The following is a 6769-nucleotide window of genomic DNA, read 5'->3' as shown; positions in this document are numbered from 1 at the left end:
GTAGCGTTATCTAAAAATTCAATAGCTGACCCGAAAGACGCGGGTTCCATCCCGGCCGTGGCGGCTGAATTTCTTGAAGGCGAAATTCTGGAGGCCCGTGTGCTGTGCGATGTCAGTGCACGTTAAAGAACCCCAGGTGGTCGAAATTTCCGGAGCCCTTCACTACGGCGTCTCTCATCGCCTCAGTCGCTTTGGGACGTTAAGCCCCAATGAACAAACAAACGAACAATAGCATTTAGACTGGATCTAATGGTATCTACACTCAGATTAATGTTCTTGCAATTTTGCCGCCAAAACTATGGTCGAAACCGGTTACATTCCTCTTATATGCATGCTAGCGTCATCACATTTTCGATTTTTTGAGTTCCTTTAATCAAATTGTCCTTTGATATTATATTATTCCAACCCACAAATCCGTCTTGACCCACCCCCTAATTCACGTTATTTAATTTCTTGGCGTCTGCCTGTTTCAAAACGTTTATGGGTCCTCTGAAACGTATTCGCACATCGCAGGGAGTCCACATGTCAACTGGCGCTGTGTTGCAGCGGTTAAGTGATACGCCACTGCCCCGACTAGTGGTTGCCTCAGACAGAGCCACCAGTGGGCCGTAAGGCTCATGTGTGGTGCTGCCGTGAAGTAGTGGCAATTGCTTTTCATTTATTTCAATGAATTTCATTGCCGCCTGCAAACTGGGGCGCGTTTCAGGACCCCCCCGGAGAACAAGTTCCCACGAGCCATAGTGGCCAGTGTGACGACGTCTCTCGACCAATGATCGCCTCTCGACAAATCACTAATTTACCTGCCGTGTGCAGTTTGCTCTCAGTCCGGCACAAGAATGCCCGCTCAACATCGCGAGCGAAGACGCTGACCAAAGTATTACCGATCTGCAACGCTTCAAAAAAGACGGCAGCAGAGAAGGCTCCATCTGCACTCAATATACACCGACACCATAGGCATTAATAAGGAAAAGTGCCCTCAAAGCGCCCCACTATATCCCTAACAGGACAGACCACAGTTTTAAAATATGGGACATTAATTTCAAAACGAATTACAAAAAGTACTTATTTCTTCATGTACTATGCCAGATTTTAAAACTTTGCTGGGTGAAGTTGTGTGTGTTCATCGAGATGTATTTTTACGGTTAATTTGGTTTGGATGGGTGGAAACAACTTTTTTTTGAAAAAAATTGTCGGCCATTATGTAACTTCCCAAAGTGAAATTTGAGCCCAGCTCATCAGCATTTCCAGCTTTTCGATAGAATGAGGCAAACATTCGAGCGAGACACTCGCCTATCCACCAGCCATTTCTGGCCGGTGGTGTGAGCGGTCCGTAAAGCAGCCTCTCAGGAAGAATAAGTGGGATTGGGGAGGGGGGGTACTACCTATGGGGAATGACATTCCCGAAGGAAAAGTGTGGATCTGAGAACGCCCCAGGTGTTACAATCAGTAGGAAAGGTGTGGTTAAAGCATTAGAGATAGTAGGGTGCAATAAAGCAGCCTTTCTGTAATTGTCGCCATGTGGCACTGGATAAGGGCTTTATTTGCGTTCGAGCCCGATCGCGGAGGCAGCGTTTTAATGAAGGCGGAACGCAAGAGGCGCCCGTGTGCGCTGCGATGTCAGTGCTCGTTAAAGATCCCAGGTGGCTGAAATTGTACCAGAAACCTCCACTACCATACATCTTTCTCTCTTTCTTATGTCACTCACACCTTCCTCCCTTCCATGAGAGAGAGAGAGAGAGATGTGGCGTGCAGGCATTGACAATGTTGTGCCAGAAACGCGGTGCTGAAGGCATAGGCCATCGGCGTTCATAGTGTTATTGCGGTTGGCGTTGACAACGTTTTACACTCCGTTCATTTTAAGGAAAGGAAGTGCGCATAACTTGCTCCCTCGGACAGTGGACGCCTGAATCGTACGTGGGGTGATGAGAGAAAGATGTGGCCTGCAGACATTGACAACGCTGAGCCAGAAACGCGGCTGTGAAGCCTTATAGGCCGCCGGCATCAATTGTGTTTATTAAGCATGCAATGCTTTTAGCTCCCGTTGTCGGCAGTGTGGCGACGTCACGCCGAGACCGAGAGCACACATCCGGGCACTGAATTCCACTCATCCGGGCACTTAAACAAGAGCATCCGGGCACCATACGAGATTTAACGAGACGTTCTAAGCCCTCCTACAGGACCGGCATACAAGCGCCGGTCTATAGCTTCGCGCTGAACGGGTGGTGGCGTTCGTCCCTTCCTGTACGTTGCGGTTCTGGTGTCCACCGAGATGCAAGAGAATTACTGCGCCATTTCCTTTCCTCAAAAAGCGCTGTGTTCAAAGGGCAAGGCATCGCGCCGATCTGGCGGGGGCGTTCCGTGGACTGCCTGGCAGCGCTACAACACGCTGTCGCGTTCCACTCCTGAAGGCGAAGCTACAGCGTAATTAATTACCAGTTAATTAGTATTTAGACATTAGCCAGTGGTTAGTCACTAATCAGTAATTCGTCATTACAACGTCATCAATTATGTGTGACGTCATCCAGTGGTGACGTCACCAGTGTCACACAGACAAAGTGGTGCGGAAAACGCTTTCGCCTCTACGCACTTTAGACAGTTTCGAACGCGCTGCATATCCATTCTTGTCAGGCCTGCGTCTCGTCGTGTCCGCGTACGCTTGGTGTTATTTCATGCTTACTCTACTCTCGGTTACGGGAGAGGCAGAGATTTTTAGCGTTGGCAACGTTTTATACTCTGATCATTTAAGGAAAACAAGTGCGCATAACTTGCTCCCCGGGTCAGTGGACGCCTGAAACACGCTTATAGGTCCGTGGGGTAATGCCAGAGAGAGAGGTGGGCTGCATGCGTTAGCGCTCACAACGGTGGGCGAACTTGCGCGATCAACCATGAACTGCCACGCCAGTGTGGTGGGGCCTCTAATGTAGATATTGTGGGGACGCCTTCGTCCCCTGCGTTCACTTTCCCGCATTGCACACCCCACTGTTGTTAGCTCCTCCGAAACGCGCTCTTCTGTTTTGGTTACTTTAACTAACAGGGGAGGGCGCTCGCATCGTAGCGACACCAGCGCCACGGATGGCGTTTTGCTGCGCGCGCGGGGGATAGCTGGCTCTCTTCTCCCTGGGGTCGGGAAGCGAGCAGACGTTTCGCTCGCGGCTTCGCTCTTCGTCGACGGGCGCCTCTTGGTCGGAACTTACTCCCGCCGAGCACGTCCCGCTCGACCTCGGAGTTTATCCCTTTGCCCTCGCGTGGGCGGACGTTCGCTCGTAGCCGTGCTGGTGAGTCGGACATCCTAGATTCCTCAGTGTATTTTGTTGCTAGCTGGCGTTATTGTTGCTATAGCAATAAATGCCTTGTTTGTGTCAGCCAGTGTGTCGTTCCTTTGTTCCCGCAGAGCACGGCCCGCCGTGGTCGGCGTGCGCTCAGTAGCGTACGCGACCACGGGGTGGGGTCAGCGCGGTTTTGAACTGAGTCAGCCGCGCTTAAGCGGGGAGAACGTGTTTATCTTCCCCCATTTAAACCCCACATCTGGCAGCCCAACGTGGGGCCTGCTCTTGGAACATTGGACGACAGTCTGTTCGGTTCGAGGAACGCTCTTTGTCCGGACTTGACAAGTGCTAGGCCTAGAGTGAATTTTGATCGCTAGGACCTGCGGCATGCTTTCTTGAGTGCGAGGTGTATTGCGCTGCAGCATGTTTGAACTTTTCGACATGCTCAGCATGTTTTTTTTGTGAAGTTTTCTTCCTGGAGTTTCTTCAAGAACCACATGGTCCGCATCGAGGGAGCGCGAGGCCTAGCGCCCGCGGAGTTGCCGAGCCCGAAGCGAGTGAGTACGGAAGCCGCGTGGGTGGTCCGAGTTTTCTGTATATATTTTCTCGCTGTCTCTTTTTCGACTCTGGGAGTCGCGGCTCTGGGAGCCGGGTGGCCTGGGGCCACGGGTGCCGTAACGAGCTCGCTGGTATTGCAGCTCGGCACCGGGCGTTCCGACATCGTCCGATACTGTGGGCGCCGATCACTCAGCAGCTGCTTCGTGCAGTGAGCGGAGAGGACCACCCCACAACGCTGATGTCTCCTCGCGGCTGCGCGCACGAAACCCGTTTCGGGTCTTTCTTTTGTTGGGGGTCATCGACCGCCACTATGGTAGTGAGGCCTAAGGCTATTCATAGCTGCCTGCGCCATGTCAAAAGTGACACGACCACCGGACCGTGGTGTTGAGAGGGGGCGCACTTTGCTGCCCGCCTGTTTTTTTTATAACCTCGCATGAACCGAGCATTCTCGTTCAACTCAAGAAAGGGCTTTGTTCACTCGAACTTTGCGTTGCACAGCCGCCCGACACGTTTTGCTAGCGAGTTGAGCATTGAGCCACCAGGCCTTTGTGTACGCCGTTTCCCCTCCCGTGACCTACGTTAAAGGCATGCGGAGTGTGTTTCGGAAATTTTACAGATCTGGAGCCACTGCGGCTTGCTGTCCTGTGCACATCGTCTCGCTGCCGCCTGCTGCGACGGAGCGGCCTGTATCCTGTTCGCCGCATCCATCCGGGGCAGCCGTGGCGAGCCCAGACAGCAGCAACGTCTGGCTGCTGTTGCCCTGGCGACTACTGCGGAATCTTGGCCTGCAGTGGTCAACCGGCCCTCCTCTTCGCGGGCCTGCGGGCACTTAGCCCGCGGGCCATGCGAGTCGTCCCAGCGGAGACCTTCACGCCGCCTTCGGAATACCGCGGAAGACTGCGTGCACCCTGTCGGCGTGACCTCCGCTGCACGACCTGCCTCAAGTGCATGAAGACCAGGAGACTCCTCCATAGCATGTAACTTGCATGCGCGTGGGTCTATTTAAGGTTGGGGGGATGTGGGGACGCCTTCGTCCCCTGCGTTCACTTTCCCGCATTGCACACCCCACTGTTGTTAGCTCCTCCGAAACGCGCTCTTCTGTTTTGGTTACTTTAACTAACAGGGGAGGGCGCTCGCGTCGTAGCGACACCAGCGCCACGGATGGCGTTTTGCTACGCGCGCGGGGGATAGCTGGCTCTCTTCTCCCTGGGGTCGGGAAGCGAGCAGACGTTTCGCTCGCGGCTTCGCTCTTCGTCGACGGGCGCCTCTTGGTCGGAACTTACTCCCGCCGAGCACGTCCCGCTCGACCTCGGAGTTTATCCCTTTGCCCTCGCGTGGGCGGACGTTCGCTCGTAGCCGTGCTGGTGAGTCGGACATCCTAGATTCCTCAGTGTATTTTGTTGCTAGCTGGCGTTATTGTTGCTATAGCAATAAATGCCTTGTTTGTGTCAGCCAGTGTGTCGTTCCTTTGTTCCCGCAGAGCACGGCCCGCCGTGGTCGGCGTGCGCTCAGTAGCGTACGCGACCACGGGGTGGGGTCAGCGCGGTTTTGAACTGAGTCAGCCGCGCTTAAGCGGGGAGAACGTGTTTATCTTCCCCCATTTAAACCCCACAATATAGTGACAAACAGGAATTTCTTACCACTTATACGAGAGAGCATCCCGTTCCTCTCGATCATAACGCCTCCCACGGCGGTGACAACCCCGCGAAATGCTTGAACAGGCCTCGTCTTTGAGAACCAGGCATTGGTGCAGCAAGTCGAGCTTATATTCATCTAGTTCTGTGTCCACAAAGTTTCCTCCATGACAATCAAGAACTGTTAGCGGAGTGTTTCTCGAAGAAGGAAAATGTGTAAAAAATAGCAATTTGTCTGTAATTGTTCAGGAGGACACAGGGGCGCAATAAAAGATACGGACATAGAAGTAGACAGGGACGAAGCGCTCGTCCCTGTCTACTTCTATGTCCGTGTGTTTTACTGCGCCCCTGTGTCCTCCTGAAAAGTTATGAACCAGCACGCCCAAATACAAGTACTTCTGGGTCTGTAATTGTGCATATATGTATTGCTGGAATTTTTTACCTACATCTATCGAAGTGTTGAAAAGGCTCATGACCTGCGTTGAAATTTCGCGTCAGGAAGTAACGTAATCTTCGGCAATTTTTTTTATGCCAATGCTTAATACCGTATGACGCCAGGTTCGAACAGCATACATTTCGCTGAAAGCAAAAGCGCGTGTACTGACCAGACGTCTCATTGTCATCACTCTATCAAGCTCCACGCCACGCTAGTGGCGTCCTCCCAAAGGCTTATCAGCGATTGACCGCATGTACGTCAAATATGTTCTTGCAGCTTATAAAGGCAGCTAGAGTTTGGTCTTTTACAGCGGTACTGCGCTGTATAGATGTGCGCAGCGAACTGCTTGTAATAAATTACAAAACAAGTAAATTCTATGTTCTGGACATTTTCGGTTACCCCTGCTGTTTCTATACGTGCAAATTAATGTGCCCAAAGTATAGCATTTTATCTCCCGCACACAAACGTGCCCATGAGCGGTTTCTCTTCTGATACAAAATATGACCCGATAAAATCCGCATTATGGAATCATATCCTGGATAACCCAATCTGTACGCTAATCTGAGGTAAGAAATTCGCCCAATTTTCACCCGCCCGCAAAAATGAGTCAAAACGAAGGCCTCGATGTGTTGGGTATAAGATCCCGAGGCGACACATGGGCTTTCAGGGACGCCGTAGAGCAAGAGTCTGAAATAACTAAGGCCATCTGGGGTTCTTGCACTGGCATCGCAAAGCGCACAGGCATCTGAAATTGAGGCGAAAGCCTTTAATGCCTCATACTGTCGTTAGCAGACGCGTCGGCAGGATTGTCGACAGACGCGTCGGAAGATTTGTCCGCCTTTCGGCGTCACTGCTTAAAAAGAAACTGCGCCGAG

General features: G+C 52.1%; 1 protein-coding gene across 1 annotated transcript in view; it reads right to left on the bottom strand.

Moving 5' to 3' along the window:
* Positions 1 to 6769, bottom strand: part of LOC149331763 (membrane metallo-endopeptidase-like 1) — a 607819-nt gene that overhangs the window by 181359 nt on the left and 419691 nt on the right. The gene's annotated exons all lie outside the window — the stretch shown is intronic.

Source organism: Amblyomma mixtum, chromosome 8 (genome assembly GCF_055824585.1).
Source record: "Amblyomma mixtum isolate Tamu chromosome 8, ASM5582458v1, whole genome shotgun sequence".
NCBI lineage: Eukaryota > Metazoa > Arthropoda > Arachnida > Ixodida > Ixodidae > Amblyomma > Amblyomma mixtum.
This window is presented reverse-complemented; position numbering and strand designations above follow the sequence as displayed.